Genomic DNA, 19045 nt, shown 5'->3' on the forward strand with positions numbered 1-19045 from the left:
GTTAAGTTGATTTGTCATGCATGAAACCAGTACCAATGGGTAGATTGGATTTTTCTGATCATTTTTCATATATAAATTATTTGATTTGGAGCTACGGTTGAATTACTATGATTTTTAGAAGTTTAGGCAATTTTCTAATTATTTAGAAATAAACTAATTCCAGAAAATGCATTACTGTGTCAGCACTATGTCAGCATGACGTAAGTGAGTCAACGGGGCAGCCCAGGTCAAACTGACCAGTGGGTCCCGCGTGTCAGTGGCTAACTAAACTAACCTAGTTTAATTAGCACTAACCTAGGTTAAACTAATTAAGTTTAAATCTAAACTAGATTAATTAGCCGAGCGGGGCCCGCATGTCATAGACCTAGTGGAGGTCAAATCCCCTGGTCAACCGGGGCTAAACCACCGGCGGTCAGAACGGTCAACCCGCCGGCGTTTAGCCGCCGGCGAGGCCGGACGCGGCGGAGCGCGTCGAGATCCACCTACAGGGGCTCTTTTGGCGTGCAGGGAGCAGCTACGGGAAGAGAATGGAGTGGCGCATCCAACGGCAGCGGTGGCGGAGGCTGGGGTGGCCGGGAGTAGCGCCGAAAACGAGCTTTGCGGCGGCCGGAGCTCGGGCGAGCTCGAAATTGCCGGTGCGCTGCTCGTGGAGGGTCGGGGCTAGCTCCAACGAAGCCTACGCGGTGCGGTGAGTGCGTTGGGCACGGTGGTGAGGCCGTTGCGTGGCCGGAGCCACGTCGGCGGCAAGCTCAGGCGGCGGTGCGTGCGGGCGTGCTTGGTGCAGTGACTACGGCGAGTGGCAGAGAGAACGGAGAGGGGGAGGACGGTCAGTAGCTCACAGCGGTCGCGGCAACGCAGACGGAGGGCTCGGGGAGGGACCGGAGCGAAGCAGGGCGGCGAGGGGATCTCCGGCGGCCGAACGAAGAAGTCGGCGGCGGGGCGTCGTTACAGCACGTCCGGCGTCGCTTGAGTCATCGAGGCGGCGTAGACGATGGAGGCGGAGCCCATGGGCACGTCACAGGAGCTCGGGGTTGCTGTTGCTACGGTAACAACGAGCAGCGGCGACGTGCACGCTCGGTGGTCGCGTGGGAGAGAGGCAGAGGAGGGGAGAGCGCTCGAGGGAGAGAGAGGAGAGGTGCAGGGGGCCGAGAGGGGGTGCGTGGCATCGCGGGAGGCGTCCAGCACAAGCAGGCGGGCTGGAGGGGGCCTCACGCGTGCGTGCGCGCGTCGGGCACACGCCGTCCTGCCTACTGGCAGGAGGTTGAAGACGGTGGGGCGGCTGTGCTGGGCCAGCTACAGTGCCGAGCCGCAGCTGGGCCGCCAGGTAGGCCAGGTAAGTTGCTTTCTCCTCTCTATTTATTTTCCTGATTATCTTCTGTTTTCTATTTTGCAAGTTTGTTTTGGCTTAGCAAAAATACTAAATCACTTCTATAAATCCTGAAATTATTTATGGGCAATTACTGAATTATCTCAGAGGCCCTTAGCTATTTTCAGAATTTTTGGAGCATTTAATAATAGTTATAGCAATTAAATGCCCCAATTCAGATATTTATTGATTTAATTCAAAGCCCAAATATGTCCTGCAAAAATGTAAACCATTTTTGGTAGATGCCTCCACGTTAATCCAGAAATGATGAACATTTTTAAAGGGCATTTTGAGTTCATTGAAAATATTTTTAGGTTTAACCTATTTGAATTCCATTTGATGCTAGGGTTTATTACATCCCTAATTCAAATTCATTTGAATTTAAACATGATGACATGATGATCAAGGAAAGACAAACAAGGACTGATCTAGGGCTGTGACATCATTATCATTGAACTCACATAGGTAGGGAAGGTGTTTTTTAGGGTTCCTAGAGCAACAAGTAAAATCACACATTTTACAAAGATTCCAAGTATAGCATAGCAAACTATTTATATGATACCATAAGAGCTTTCATTTTTCAGACAAACGATGACGCACAAAATGAGCATGCTCATCTAAAGATTTGCCATCAACTAGGCTAGTTGGGGTTTCAGCATGAGCGCATAAGGATCGAAGATGATCCAAGTAGAACACTTTAAGTGGATCCATATCAATAGATTTTCAGCAAGCGAAGATGCAAGCATATAGAAGGCACATGGCAACACGAGCAAACAAAAGGACGAATGGAAAAGAGAGGGCAAATAAAACGGCAAGGGTGAAGTGGGGGAGAGGAAAACGAGAGGCAAATGGCAAATAATGTAATGCGGGAGATAAGGGTTTGTGATGGGTACTTGGTATGTTGACTTTTGCGTAGACTCCCCGGCAACGGCGCCAGAAATGGCTAGTTGTCAGGAGTCCAAATCTTGACTTGACTTTGCGTAAGCCTCCCCGGCAACGGCGCCAGAAATCCTTCTTGCTACCTCTTGAGCACTGCGTTGGTTTTCCCTTGAAGAGGAAAGAGTGATGCAGTAAAGCAGCGTAAGTATTTCCGTCAGTTTTTGGAACCAAGGTATAAATCCAGTAGGAGGCCACGCACGAGTCCCTCGCACCTACACAAACAAATAAAATCCTCTCAACCAACGCAATAAAGGGGTTGTCAATCCCTTCACGGTCACTTACGAAAGTGAGATCTGATAGATATGATAAGATAATATTTTTGGTATTTTTATGATAAATATGCAAAGTAAAATATAAGGCAAAATAAAAATGGTGCCAGAAATAGCTAAGTGTTGGAAGATTAATATGATGGAAAATAGACCCGGGGGCCATAGGTTTCACTAGTGGCTTCTCTCGAGAGCATAAGTATTACGGTGGGTAAACAAATTACTGTTGAGCAATTGACAGAATTGAGCATAATTATGAGAATATCAAGGTATGATCATGTATATAGGCATCACGTCCGAGACAAGTAGACCGACTCCTGCCTGCATCTACTACTATTACTCCACACATCGACCGCTATCCAGCATGCATCTAGAGTATTAAGTTCAAAAGAACAGAGTAACGCTTTATGTAAGATGACATGATGTAGAGGGATAAACTCATGCAATATGATATAAACCCCATCTTGTTATCCTCGATGGCAACAATACAATACGTGCCTTGCTGCCCCTACTGTCACTGGGAAAGGACACCGCAAGATTGAACCCAAAGCCAAGCACTTCTCCCATTGCAAGAAAGATCAATCTAGTAGGCCAAACCAAACTGATAATTCGAAGAGACTTGCAAAGATAACCAATCATACATAAAAGAATTCAGAGAAGATTCAAATATTGTTCATAGATAAACTTGATCATAAACCCACAATTCATCGGTCTCAACAAACACACCGCAAAAGAAGATTACATCGAATAGATCTCCACAAGAGAGGGGGAGAACATTGTATTGAGATCCAAAAAGAGAGAAGAAGCCATCTAGATAATAACTATGGACCCGAAGGTCTGAGGTAAACTACTCACACATCATCGGAGAGGCTATGGTGTTGATGTAGAAGCCCTCCGTGATCGATGCCCCCTCCGGCGGAGCTCCGGAAAAGTCCCCAAGATGGGATCTCATGGGTACAGAAGGGTGCGGCGGTGGAATTAGGTTTTTGGCTCCGCATCTGGTAGTTTGGGGTACGTAGGTATATATAGGAGGAAGAAGTACGTCGGTGGAGCAACGTGGGGCCCCTGAGGGTGGAGGGCGCGCCTGGGGGGGTAGGCGCGCCCCCCTACCTCGTGCCTTCCTGGTTGATGTCTTGACGTAGGGTCCAAGTCCTCTGGATCACGTTCGTTCCAAAAATCACGTTCCCGAAGATTTCATTCCGTTTGGACTCCGTTTGATATTCTTTTTCTGCGAAACTCTGAAATAGGCAAAAGACAGCAATTCTGGGTTGGGCCTTCGGTTAATAGTTTAGTCCCAAAAATAATATAAAAGTGTATAATAAAGCCCAATAATGTCCAAAACAGAATATAATATAGCATGGAACAATCAAAAAGTATAGATACGTTGGAGACGTATCAGGCGACGCGGCGTGCCGCGGCACCACATGCGTAGGCGAGTCTGTCACACCCCGCCGCCTCCCTGTCACACCTCATGCGCCTGTCAACCAAGCCAGGGTGTCGTGGGATTGTGTCGTTGTAGCCAAGTGAAAAGATTCGCCAAGTGGAGGAGGTGGCTTGACTCAGGCTAGCCGTGGTAGTGTTCTTGATTGGCTAAAAAATAATCGTCTAAGCGAACTGCAATGCTTTATTGACGGCACATCTTCGGTCCCATATCGAACTGCACAGCGGACTGCATTTTTTTAGGTGAGGGGGTACTAGAGTTACTTGCTAGTTGTGCGTCGTTGGGCTTTGTTTGTTTTGGGCTGTGAGAATTTGTTGGGTCCATTGGGGTGTAAGACGCATTGGGCCCAAGTCGGCATGTGAGCACGGCTGGTTCCCGGTGCACTGTGTGTGCGCTCTAATGTTTAGTCCCACCTCACCCGCGGAGACCGCGCTCGACCTGTTTATAAGCGCTGGCGAGGCATCTTTATTGAACTCCTCTAGTTACTTGTTTGGGCGCTTATACACGGCGCTCGCTGCTCTATGCTCTCTGACCTGTGGGCCCATGTGTGCCCGGCCCCATTGTGGCTCAGAACGACTCACCTACTACGGGACTGGCTGGGGCCTGGTTGCACCTGGGTGGTCAAAAAAATTTCCTTAGCTGAAGCATTTTTTCTTTTGGAGTATATATATTTCGTGGCAGTACAAATGTCATTTGTACTGCTTGCACCAACGTTGAGTATTGCACTGCGCGTACCAAGTCTGTGTGTTGTCCACTGCACGAAAATTGCTGCAGCCCCTCTCGTTTTACATTTAAGCATGTACTGCACTTCATGTGTACACTTTGTGAACTGCCTTATATTTGTTCTATGAACTGTATTCACATTTGTTTAGTATGGTCTGCGGATTATATTTTTTTAGAAATATTAATATTAATGTTCTCTTTCTATAAGTACTATTGTGGACTGCATGTGGACACATGTGTACTGCTTATTTTTACCATTGTGAACTGCATTAATCTTTCTTTTTTAGGTATGAGTTGTAGTCAGACTACTTAAATTTTTTGTTTAACATTGTTTTCGAATATGTTTTGTATGTGTGTAGTATGTTTTGGTATCACACATTAAATTTTTCAAAGTTGTCTCGATACTTGTTCTAATACAAAACTAAGTTCAGCAAAAGCAAATGATCACAAGCAAACTGACGATACATAAGCAAACAACAAAAAGAAAATTTGATGATAATTCTAAAACGACATTATTTTTACAAAAGAAATGTTTGATATGAAGCAACGGACATAATCAAAAGCTTGCAGACATGAAACAAAGATCAACACAACCACTAAAGTAAAGTTAAACTAAACATAGCCCCGATTATTTCTAGTTGCTGTATTGGATTACAACCTTGTTCTTCTTCTTCTTTGCTTCTTTGTCTCTTTTTGCCCTGTCGAGTCCCATTATGACATCATAGATGATTCTCCATGACTCATATGTTGCGAATGCATCTATTGCTGCATACTTGATAAGCTTTTCTGGCAGCGGGCAAAATCCCCATAGTGTATGGTCCTCCTTGCGGTTAATTTTTTTTCTTCATGTCATGGTAGTGAATGTCTATCATCCTGTCAGTAACATCAGCCAAAGAGTCAAACTTCTTTTTATTGTATGGGTCTCTCCATTCCACCTGAATATCAATGTAGTTGTCGGAGTTGATCTCCAATCCAGATAGCTTCAGCTTGCTTTTGTCTCCTTTAATGGAGAATCCGACGAAGGTGTACTCACCATTCATGAGGAATTTGTCTAGTTCCATTGGCCTGCAGTATGTTTGTATAGACTGAATAATAGTTTATTTCTTAGAACTACCTGGAGCTTGTGGTTGTGCAAACGACCTGGAGCTTGTGGTTGCCGTGGAGGTCGACGTCGTGGAGCTCCCTGGTGTACCTGCGGTGCTGCTTGTACAGAGGTGCATCCGCCATGACTCTCCTTTGCTCTCTCGTGTTTGTTCTAGAGAGAGAGGTTAGTGAAAGGAAGTGTGGAGAAGAAGATGCAATGGGGTTTTTTGGGGGGCAAAGCAGTTGTGTTTTCTCCTCTGCTCTCCTTGACAGAACGTGGGAGAGGTGGAACAGGGTGGTAGCGTGGTGGGGCTATGTTTTTAGCTACGTGGCAACTGTAGAGAGGTTCTGCTATGAGGAGGTTGTGTTAGTGCGTTGGAAATCCAGAACGTCGTCGCCTCTTTTTTCGTGACTAGTTCAGGTATGCACGCAACAGTCAGAAAATGTGATGATTGTGTTTTCGGTGAATTTTCCTATTAAGAGCACTTCTTTGCTATCAGAACAGAACTGCATATGTCCACATAGTGTACTGCATGGAAGTGAAATTTATTCTTCGTACACTGAATTATATCGGATCAGGATTCACACAGATGTACGCACATTTAGTTTTTTGATGGAGTTCTTTCTTTTTTCTCTTTTTCTATTTTTCATGGTAATGCAACTTTTGTGTGGATGGAGGGTAGTGTGGGTAGGGGTGTCGGACTGCTTTGCTTAACTAACAGGGCCGCATTCTTCATTTTAGCCACACTACATTGCAGTAGAAAGAGAACTGCATTCCAGAAAATAGAATATTTCGTGCTTCCACGTGGTGAACTGCACTATTGTACGTCGCGGACTGCATTTGTACGTTTACTTGGGGCTTCCTGCGTTTCATTTATTAATAGCAAACTATAGTTTCTGGCAGTGCCCACGCACATTCATCAAAGAAAAATGTCTCATTTTTCTTTGATGTTTTATTTTTGTACTTATTTTTTTTAGTGGGCCGTGTTGGGCCTGTGTTCGGGGAGTGAAGACGCATTTGGCCCAAGTCGGACTGTGAACACTGCTGGTTCCCGGTTCGCTATGTGTGCACTCTAATGTTTAGTCCCACCTCGCCCGTGGAAGGCGCGCCCGACCTGTTTATAAGCGTTGGTGAGGCAGCCGTATCGAACTCCTCTGGTTACTTATTTGGGCGCTTATACACGGCGCACACTGCTCTATGCTCTCTGACCTGTGGTCCCATGTGTGCCCGGCCCCATGCATCGTGGCTCAGAACGACTCGCCTTCTGTGGGCGTAGATCTACTATGAGACTGGCTGGGGCCGGTTGCACCTGGGTGGTCAATTTTTTTTTTAATATTTTCTCTCAGGTATTTTTTCCAATGTAGGGGTGTGCACTACTTAGTAAATCATTCGTGCACTCCATTGATCAGTATTCTGTACTGCATGTGCACGCATTCCGCACTACACAGGTTTGGGCTACATTTTTGTGCACTGCATGGGTAGCATTTTTCTTTATTGTTTTTCCTGTTGCGTATCCTTTTTCTAGTGTACGGGTGTGCACTGCTTTGTTGGCTCTGTGTGCACTGCATTCGTCATAGTCATGTGCTGCAGGTTTATACATTTGCACTGCGTGCATCCTTCTTTGTGCCAAAGTTTTGACTTCTTATACCAACGCTGCGGACTGCATGACTTACATTTAAGGAGTGCATCAGGTGCACTAATTCTGCCAAAGTTCTGCACTGCGCGAAAGTTCTTCTCTTGTGCTTCATTTTGAGCATGTACTACACTTCATGCACCCATATAGTGAACTTCCTGATATTACTTTGGAGAACTGCATTCACTTTTATTTAGAATGGTGTGCGTATTATAATTTTTTAGAAATGATTACTTAATGATCTGCGGATAGTTCGTGGGAATTGCTGCAGTCAAAGTACACCTTTTTTGGGTCCTTATTCTCTGGTAACATAAGCCTTTATTGATTGTCCTTCATTCTTGGTAACATAATTTTCATTAACTCCCCTTTAATTTTCAGTTTTGACCTTTTTGCATTCCTCTTCTATAAATGTAGGCCAACTTCTACCCTTCCTTTGCAGTTCATTTCTCCTCTAACCGCAACTTCTCTCCTTTCTCCAGCCTCTCTTTATTTTTTTCCTTTTCTAGGTTTTTGTTGCGATGGCTCCAGGCCCCTACGCGAATCTCTCCTGCTGAGGCCATGGTTGTGGTGTGCCGACGCACTGCGATTGCTCAGCTTGCTCACAGGCCCGTCGTGCTTGTCCTGGGGGCAAGGTCTTGTGCTGAGCTGGGCGAGCGGAGCAGCTTGCATATGGCACAATATTCACGGAAGGATTGGATATGGGCCACAATAACGCTGATGCATTCTATTCCGCCCTGCTTCGCCGTGGCCTTGGCCGCCCAAGTCCTTTTGTCCATCAGCTTACGCCAACAGATGTGGAGACTCACTACAAGATGGTATTTTTCGCTTGATCTGATTTTTTCTTTGTGTTTTCTATTTTTTTTGTATAATTCCATACTATTCCAAACTTCCAGTTTTTTAGGAACGCACTTATTTTGTTTTATTGAAGTGTACTGCACTGTGTACTTATACCTTGTTTTAATTTTTTTGCTTGTGTGCATGGAGCTCGTGTTTTAGTTTGCATGTTTACAATATGTGAACTGCTTATATTAGATGAGCACTACTAGTTTCCACAATTTTCCCGCTTGTATGGTGTGTACTACATGCAGGTAGTCCCAAGAACTTCATGATAGTTAGACGTGCACTGCTTGTTTGCAAGTTCCGTACTGCATATTAGATTGCGTTTAATCTGTACTGCTTGTTGGACTGTTGTACACTTCATGTAGCTCGTGTAAGTACTGTGTGTAGGTTTTTCCTGATCTGTGCAAAGTATGAGAATTGTACTGCTAGTATCGTCGCCAAACAGTTTTAATTATTTTTTGCAAAAAATCCCCCAACGAGCTGTTAGGTATCTCCGGCTCAAGAAGAAGGGAATTCTCCAAGTTGTTCTTGGTAATGGACACCTTAAACCAACCAAGTACCGTGTAGGCGTTGACGGGCGGCTGGGTCTGCAGAAAGGATGGAAGGAATTTGTCAATGATAGTGGCCTAAGGTCTAAGCAAGTTGTTTTCCTCAACTTCTTTGAACTCGAGGATCGTACGGTTAGAATCACGTTTGACGTGGTTGGTTAAGGTTATGAGGTTGATTTGTAATAAGTACTTTTGCGTGTCAAACGCTTCACCTTTTTGTTGTGTTTTGTAATAAGTACTTTTGTGATTTGAACCGCTTCAATTATTATTCAGAACTTCGTGCCGCCAGTGACCTACTGCATTTTTACATGGTTTTTGGATCAAAATGTGTCAATGTTTACTGTAGACGGCTATATATATGGTATACTCAATACACCATTTCTCTTTACATGGTTTAGTTGAATAACTCATAGTCAGCGGGAAATTTGTATTTACACAAAATTTAAACTGATACATAAGTCGTACAGATAAGCAAACTGCTATGTATATGATTAATTTACTGAAGTTCATCTATTTGGTCGTTAACCTGCTGCTTCTCTGTGGTGACTGGAGCGTGTCTAATGTCGCACTTTCTTTTGTTTTCCGTGGCAGTGTTGCTGGTTCTTGTCTCTGCACTGTTGTGTTTGTAGCCCCTTGCGTGCTAGTTGATGGCGGCTTTTGTTTTTCAGTGCTGTGAACTGCATCCTTCTTTGCTCCCCACGTGCTGGTTGATGGCTTCCTTCGTTTTCCAGTGCTGTGAACTGCATCCTTCTTTGCTCCCCGCGTGATGGTTGATGGCTTCTTTCGTTTTCCAGTGCTGTGAACTGCATCCTTCTTTGCTCCCCGCGTGCTGGTTGATGGCGGCTTTCGTTTTCCAGTGCTGTGAACTGCATCCTTTCCTGCTCCTACCTTGTTTTTTGAAAGTGGTGCCATTCTCGGTTGTTTCTGTACAGCAGCATTCCCTTGTGGTGGTCTTGTTGGCATTGTTTCTTCATGTTTTTCGTCCTCTTCACTCTCTTCTTCCTCTTCCTCCTCTTCTTCATCTGTTTCTTCATAAGCCACTCCTTCTTCAGTTTCTTCATGTTCTTCGTCCTCTTCACTCTCTTCTTCTTCCTCCTCTTCTTCATCTGCTTCTTCATAAGCCATTTCTTATTCAGTTGTGTCACTATGTTCTTCTTTGATTTCATCTTATTTGTCTTCCTCATTTTCTGATCTTGTTCTTTTGGGGCAGGTTCTTGAATTGTGGCTCTTCCTCTTTTTGCAGATGCTACAACGTCTCAGTTTCACCCATTTCTTAGTGTTGTGAGTGGAATTTCTGTTTAGTTGTGCATCGCCATGTCCTCGTTTTTCTTGTTCATGTCTTTTTGTACATGTCCTGGAATTGTGGCCGCTGATTTCATTACATGTGTTGCACCTTCTTATTCCCAGTGGGTGACCATCACTGTCCAGCTCAGGCTGTGGCTTACTGTTTTGCCATCATTTTTCTCCTTGCATGCAACCTTTTTCTGGGTTGCGTCGCCCTCTTTCTTCCTTCGTCTTGTGTTTGAAACAGGAGGTGGAAGAATTGTTTCTTTTTTGATAGCACCGTTTGCGTTGTGTTTGGTATTTACTACTTGCTTGGCATTATTGTCATGCTGGGATATCTCTGCTTGCTTTAGTTTTGCTGCTTCTTCTTCTTCTTTGTTGAGCACATCAACTTCCTCAATCAGTGCCCTCATACCAGACAATGCTCTATGGCACCCAGGGTCGGACCTTGTCGCTCTGCTTGCAAGGTCCATTGCTGTTTCTGTCAGCAATTTTCTACAGCAATAAAGCAAGCTTCCATCTGGTGTTGTTTGTTCGTAGTCTCTCCTGTCAAACGTTGCATTTGATCTTGCGTTACGGGTGTATCTTTTCATGATGTACACCTCAGGAATCTTGAGTACTCTCAAATGAGAAAGCATGCATAACACATGGATGCAAAAGAGCCCTGCAGACAAGACATGATTTCTTTGTTTTGTAAGTGAACTCCATGAAATTAATAAACACATATTTTTTCGTTATTTGTTCATTTTAAAGAAGTGAATTTCATTTGGTTTTGTGAATTACTCATGCATGTGGACTTTTAAAGTTCAGTAAGTGAGCTTTCGTGCATGACTATCAGAAACTAGAATTTTTTTGCTAGGAGTCGCACCTGTGTGTGTCCAGAGTTTGCACTCACATTCGTAGACACCTTTCTTTTCGTCGGCTACCACTTGGAAATTATGCCTTGCCAAGTCAAATGCATCCGATCTGTTGTAGTGGTGTACGAGATACTTTGTCGGGTTCTTAGGGCACCTTTCTGCTCTGAATGCAGTGCTACGGTAGAGTGTTTCTTTGAAATCTACAAACACTGCCCTTGTATACACTTTTCATAGCTGAACTTCGAACCCTAACTGGGTTGTTGTCTTTACCTCTGACTGCATGATCAGAAATGCACTGTTATGAACGAGAGGAATGAAAAAATTGTTTGTTTTTGTAGTTATATTTTAGCAGTTTTTTATGGACATTTTGTTTTCCTCATTTGCTACTGTCTCTGCATGCTCGACAGCCTTCCTGGTCTAAATGCACTTGTTCACCTGCTGAGCAAACAGATGGAGATCATGCTTCTCTTTGACAAAGTTTTTCTTCAGTATGCGATTCATGCTCTCGCTTCTCTGCGTGGAAGTCATCCGAGCACAGAAAATTTCCTTTTAGTAAGCCGAGATCCACTCGTGCCTGTCATCCCACAGCTAATTCATCACTTCGTCGTTTAGCAAGTTGTATCTCTGAATGAGGTCCTTCCATGCTCGTTCAAATTCTGACGGCATTAGTGGGTGGTTCAGCACCGCATTGAGGTCATCCTTGAGTTTCTCGTGCGCCTTATACAACAAGGCGAGGTGGTCTTTGTACTTCTTCATGATATGCCACCGACACAACTTATGCAGTGTATCTGGGAAGATAGTATTTAATGCTGCCTTCATCGAAGAACACTGGTCTGAGAAGGCAGAAATAGTGTTTTTTATTAAGTTATTTGTGTGTGTAAGATAGATGGAAGAAATATAAGTGTACCAAACAAACGTAAGTATACAGGTGTTGTTTTTTTGTACCTGTGAGCATGCAGATTGGCGGCTTGTTGTTCATACACCTTAGAAATGTTTTGAAAACCCACTCGAACGATGGTATTGTTTCATCTTGCATGAGGGCAATAGCAAATATGGTGCTCTATAGATGATGGTTCACTCCCACGAAGACTCCCAACGGCATGTGGAATTTGTTAGTTTTGTATGTCGTGTCAAATGTAACGCAGTCTCCAAAATCTTCATACGATCCTTTGCAACTTGCGTTGGCCAAAAGACGTTTCTTACACTGTTATCTGCATCAACGTCATAATCATGGAAGAACTCTAGGTTTATCTTCTGCATCTTCTCAAAGAAATCCAAAAGTTTCTTGACGTCATCTTGGGACTCTTCTCTGGCAAACTTTTGTTTCCTGCATTTTCAAACGCAATGCAAACTCATCTCATCAAACAGGAAATAATTACTGACAGAATGCTCAAGTGATATGCTCTGTGATGTGCTTACGTGTTTACCCAGTCGCGGCTAGTATGTCCCATGTACTGTAGACCACCGGACGTACACGACAGCGTTGACATCATCTGAGTGTGTGGGTGGTTGTCCAGTTGCATGTCTTTCACTAACTGGTCTATCAAAGGGTCATCTTTTTTGTGCGATCGCATGTGCAAAAGCATCCCGGGGCTTTCCAGCATCTTGTGATTGTGGTTGAGTTCAACCATTTCTATCACAAATTTGCCATCCTTCCTCTTTTTGACTCTAATCTTTGCCTTGCAGTCAATCCTTTTTTATGTCTTCTGACGTTTCCGGTGATAATCTGACACAGTCTGCTTGTGCGTCCCTTCTCTTGAGCAGACAATGTAGGCATTTGTCCTGTGTTTTGCCCTCTTGCGTATGCCAAACCCTGCACATCTTGCATAATTGTTGTAAAAGTCCCATGCCTTGTCGTACGTGGTGAACTTCATTCCAGCGGCAGGTATGAGGTTCAGCGGCATGTTTTTATCCTGCATTAAGTGCAATGCTCTATGAGATAATTTGTTCTGTTCTGTTTTTTAAATACGAGGAGTGCATACGAGTTTAATAAAGCATTGCAATGTTCCTAAGTTTTCAGAAGAATCCAATGTATTAGATGCTAGGTCAAACCTCACAAGAAATATCAGTGTGCACTGCAATGTTATCTGAATGGACTGCAACTATTATTATTATTTTCAGAACATAAACTTACATGTGTGTAGAGTCGTTCACCCGATGGTGTTTGCAGCTCGCCGGGTTGTATTGGACATGGCGGGGTTATAGCAGATCTGTGTAGTTGAGGATCTCGCGGCGGCAATAGTGAGGAGGATGTGTACCTGCTGTTGACTTTTGACCGAGGCACCGTTGGTGGTCGCAGTGTCGAAGTTGATGCAGTACGTCTGCTTGGAGCTCTGCTTTTCGGTGCAGCAGGTGGACGCTGAGCTCTATTTTGGGGTGCAGCAGGTGGACGTGGTGGTAATCCAGTGTTGTGACGATGTCTCAGTGGATTGGTTTGAAAATTTTGGAGCGGTGGCACATCATCAATGTCATAATCATAATCATCATCTGCTGCAACATCGTGTTCAACTGCACCATCATTGTCTGTTCGGACATGCTATCCAAACGTAGTGAACTCGTGCTTATAATCGTCATCATCTTCATCATCCCGTCGGTGAGTGCCCTCCCAGACGAATGTGACATCATCATCATCTTTGACTACCTCTTCTTCCTGGAAAAAATCCTCTTCCAGAGAGTATTGCACACTGTTTGTTGTCGTGAAGAAACCTCGAGAAATCTCAGGGGTAACCTTGCCAGTATCTCTTTAAGAAGAAGCTTTACTCTTCTGAAAGTTGTTGTTCTCAGTGTTGTCAATTATGTGTGGCATTTTGTATCTGCTGAACGTCATTTCCTGCACACAAAATGACCGAGCTGCATTGTCAGGTTAAATGAACTGAATCATGCGAACTGCAATGTGTTTGAAAAGGTACTGCAACGTATTGCACGCTGACTGCATCACCCCGCAAGGTGAACTGAAGCAACCGCACTGCATCGTTATCCGTAATGAACCTACACAAGCGTACTGCATAACCGAGCAAGCGTACTGCATAACCGAGCAAGCGCACTGCATTTTTTCCCACGACGAACTAAAGCTACCGCACTGCATCGTTTTTTGAGGCATACTATACTGCTTGTACTGCTTTGTATGGAATAAGTAAACTGAGATAGTTGAGGGAGTGTACTGCTTACGTCGTGTTGCAGTACTTTCTTGCGTTTGCATGAAGAAGTCCCCCTCTCGTCCGTCTGCAGAACTTTTGCGTTCACCCGTGCTGTCCACTTGCCCTTCAGAAGTTCATGAGCGGTCTGGACGTTGCTCAAGGTGAGTGGTGACAGAGGATTTGCTCTAAAGGTCATTGCAGACTTATTCCAAGAAGCTGTCATGGATGAAGGAACCTTGCGCATAGTCCTCCTTGCTCGAATTGGTTTCATGTCGAGGCAGCACCAATCCACATCTGATGAAGTACAACTAACTGAAGGACCGGAGGAGTTCGGCGGCGGTGCTGCCGAGCAGCTACGCGGAAGAAGGCCGATATGCTGGTGGGGGAGGTGGTTCTCAGTTGCTGCCACGGAAGAAGGCCGAGAGGCGACGGGCGGCGTCGCTACTTGGCCGCTGCCGCGGAAGAACGCCGGGAGCGGAGGGGCCGCGTCGCTGCCGGCTGCCACCGCAGAAGAAGGCCGGGAGGGGAGGGGCTGTGGCGCTCCCAGGCCGCCGCCGCGGGAGAAAGCGGGGAGGGGAGGGGTGTCATCGCTCTCCGGGCGCCGCCATAGAAGAAGGCCGAGAGGCGAGGGGCGGCAGCGCTACCAGACCGCTGCCGTGGAAGAAGGTCGGGAGGGGAGGGGCGGCGGCGCTCCCAGGCCGCTGCCGCGGAAGAAGGCCGGGAGGGGAGGGGCGACGGCGCTCCAAGGCCGCTGCCGCGGAAGAAGGCCGGGAGAGCCGCTGCCGCGGAAGAAGGCCGGGAGGGGAGGGGCGGAGGCGCTCCCAGGCCACTGCCGCGGAAGAATGTCGGGAGGGGAGGGGCGGCGGCGATCTGGTGGGGGATGTGCAGAATAAGGCTGGTGTTATTAGAATAAGACTCTTAAGGGGTGTTATCATAATAGACCCACCATATATATATATATATATATATATATATATATATATATATATATATATGCATGATACTAGTATATGACACTCTCCACTATGAGTAGCCTAAGTATAGCCTAACTAAAACACCCACATGTAGTTACAGTAGGGTTTTTGACTTTAATTATATGCACTAAAATGCAAGGTAAGTGCAAAGAATGACTTAAACATATATAGCAGACGAGACCTGAAATGGGCCGGGAAATCAAACCAAGGGTATATCCGCGATTGTTTACCATGATATTTTTTCGAGGCCGAACGATGTAGTAACTGACGATTTGGAGTCCGAAGTGCCCCGTCTCCTTTTGGAAACTATGATCCTTCTTGTGAGATTCTCCAGTATGGAAGGTGCGAGCACCAAAACTTGTGCCAAACTTTACCAAAAAAATTCCATGCGATCGTGAGAGCACGCCACAGTGACACAATGATTTTCCTTATTTTCTGGACTCTATATGCATTTCCTGAAATTAAAATACCAACAAGGCCTACGCCTCTGGCCACACCCTGCGGCCGAACTGTTTGAAGTTCTTTCCCGTTTCTCGGACAATGAATGAAAACTCGCAAAGAGACACACAAATGATCTTGCATGCTGCACTGCAGAAGGCTAGGGATGCTTGGAGAAACTGGAAGCACGTGTTATACAAGAAGTACTTGAGTGAAGGCAAGGACCCAATCCCCGCATACCCCAAAATTACAAAGGTAGACTGGGCAGAATTCAAAAGGGTCAGGGCAACTAAAGAGTTTGCTGACAAGAGTGCCAAGCAATCGGAACTTCAGAAGAAGAACATACACCCCCACCGTATGCGTGTGGTAGGATACTACAGCATAAAACTGATATGGGGCCAGGAGGACAAAGAAGTAGTAGCGGCGGGTGGGCAACCGGCCTTTAGTGAACTCAGGGGCAAATGCGCCAGAGACTACTTGCGGGCTCGTGCAAGGAGGCGTGTTGACCGAAGTTATTACTTTGAAAACTCACGTGACGAAGAACTATATTAAGTGATGTTAGAGGCTTCCAAGATCCCTAGAAGGTTCTACAGGAACTCAGGGCCATGTGACATTCTGTCCAATGCTCTGGAAACAAGAGAGCCCCCTGGCCGTTCAAGGGGTATAGGTGTTAATGTCCCGCACAAGAGGGCTTTCACACTCAGCAAAGAAGAGAGGCTCATGATGAAAAAAGCGAGGAGGGAAATGAAGCAGAATGAATTGTATGAAAGGTTGAGGCAGGACATGTATCCAGATGTTCTAAAGGATATTGAGGAGTCAATGATGATGCACAAGACTAACACTGACAGATAGCCAGCAGATGGGAGGGGAGGCGGGCATGGAGGATGCTGCTTATTGCGCGACAACACCGCACAAGAGTAGCTGTGCATCAGCTGACCCCAGCGACACTGAGACTGCAACTGCTCATGATGATGCTATATCTGATCTATCTATAATGAAAGACAGACTGAAGGGCGTGCTTACACATTACAAAGGTACATTAAAATGTGCAACAACCTGGGTTTGCCCACCCTCTTGGAAGAGGGCCTCTAGTTGAACAATGTGCCATTGAAGCCGGGTTGTGTGAAGTGCTACGTGACTGAAGTAAAGCCTGGATTCAATGAATTTGCCCTGAAGAATGTCGTAGGAGCTTTGATGAGCAAAGGACCTTGGGAGAAACACTGTTACATAACATGCAGTGGCCACGAAAGGAAATAGAGTTCATCGATGAGATCCCTGAAGCCCCGCCAAGAGCAACCAATGTCGCCCCTCAACCGATGACGCTCTCCTTGCCACAGCCGCTCTCACGTGCTTCCCCAAAGAACCTAATACTCGTAATCCAACGGCTGATGCATCAACATGTGATCAGCCGGCCCGACTTTGTGCCGTACAGGCCATGTCAGCCTCCGCCCCAGAGCAGCCAGTGGCAAGGCATACAACTGTTGAAGACACACCACCGGTTCAGATGTCGGCTGCTGAAGCAGTGGGGGGAGACCCAGATGCAGCACATGCTCAGCAGACCAGCCTGGTGGAACGGACTGCTAAGCAGTCTGATGCTTCGGAACCGCCTGCTAAGCAGTCTGTAGGTCCCGAACCGACTGCTCATCAGTCCGTCGGTCCACAGTCACGTGATCAGCATACCAATGTGTCAGCACTTCCTGCTCAGCAAACCAACGCATTGGCACGGCCTCCTCAGCACACCGACAAGTTGGCACCACCTGCGCAGAAACCCGACTAGCTTCAATGCATGGTCAGCAGTCTGATGCCTCTGCTCCTACAGCCCAGCAGTCCTTCACAGCAGCACCGCCAGCTCAGCGGTCCGGCATAGATAAACCATCTGCTAAGCAGTCCGTCGAAACTTCACCGTCTGCTGGACAGTCTACCTTGCAACCAACTAGACGTTCTGCCAGAAATGCTTCAAGTACCAAGAAGGAAGCGGCCAAAAAGGCTGCACCCGCGAGGAAGCGCGGCGGGAGAGCGAAGAGGAAAGAGAACGATTGCCTCTTACATAAAGCACTCATCGCCCAGAACCAAACTAACAGCAGGTTGTTCGAATCAGGGAGTAATATTATTTCTGACGGCATGAATGACGAAGAAGTAGAATTGTTGCTTGCTAAAAGTAAAGCAGCCGTACTTGAAACACACAACTATGTCCATGGCCAGCCATTTCTTGTTGGCGAATACTTTGATGGGTGCAGCTCCAGTTGTCGCGAGTTACATGAATATTGCATGGATCAAATGTTAGCAGGTCTTCATGGTTTGCTAGTCCACTACAACAGAGATCATTTCCGACATGATGCTGGTTCCATCAATGTGAGTTTCGAGGACTTACATTGCTTCTTCAACTTCAACGAGTTAGATGCCTGATTTTGTAAGTACTTAACAAACTCTGATCAACTTCTCCATACAAGGCTGTAAATGATAAACAGCTAACTGCATTTTATTCCTCTCAGGGGATTGAACGCGCAGACAAGAAAAAGGGAGAGTGTGTATTTCATATATCCTGCATTAGCAAATGGCACAACATTAGATGGTAATGTGACCTACGGGACTGGTCCATTAACATGGCCGTCCGTCTCTTCGAAAACACGTCCCATGCAGAATCATTTCTCTGGCCATATCATGAACGGTAAGTCAAGTAAACAACCACGCATACACTGATTGTCTTTCAGATTTCGACATAATTCGTAAGTCCATGGCTTTCTTAATATGTAGCGATCACTTGATATTGGTATTCATTGTTCCAAACAAGAACACAGTTTACTACATGGATTCTCTCAGAGAGTCAACAAACGCTCATGATCTGACGCATCTTCAGGAATTCATGGATAGGTACTAAATTTTATGATGTTGAAATTAATTTGCATTCATATCTTGTTCAATAATCGTTGTTGTCAAAATTCATCTTCATTTGCAGTGTGCTCGCATTGTGGAAAACTAAACCAGGGAACCTATTCAAGAGGAAACTACGTTTGTAGCACGAAATTGTTTCTCCGGTAACACACCGAAATCTGTTATTTTCTGAAAAATTATCCAATAGTCTGCAAATACCTTTTCCTACGCCAGTCAAATGTTCGAGCTTCTAAATAAACCTCTTTCTATTTTTGTCCAAAGAAAAAATAATACATCTAACACCGGTTAGGTTGTTCCTAACAGGACAAATACATGACTAATTCTCTACAAAAAATTTCAGTGTCCTCAACAACAAGCAGGGACCAACCTTTGTGGGTACTATGTTTGTAGACACATGATCTCCATCTGCAAATCTGCTGATAGTTGTGATGATCCTTGCGAATTAGTACCAGTAAGTCTATCTTAATTAATATCTTCTACTCCACTCATATGGCAAATTCTAATCTTAAACATACTGCAGCTCATCTTAGAACCGAGGACCCCTGAACCGCTCCCAGCTGGTGAATTGCTGATGGTTCGGAGATTTATCATCGACTTGTTCCTGAATCAGTACATCAATCCCA

This window comes from Triticum aestivum, chromosome 4D (genome assembly GCF_018294505.1).
Source record: "Triticum aestivum cultivar Chinese Spring chromosome 4D, IWGSC CS RefSeq v2.1, whole genome shotgun sequence".
Classification (NCBI taxonomy): domain Eukaryota; kingdom Viridiplantae; phylum Streptophyta; class Magnoliopsida; order Poales; family Poaceae; genus Triticum; species Triticum aestivum.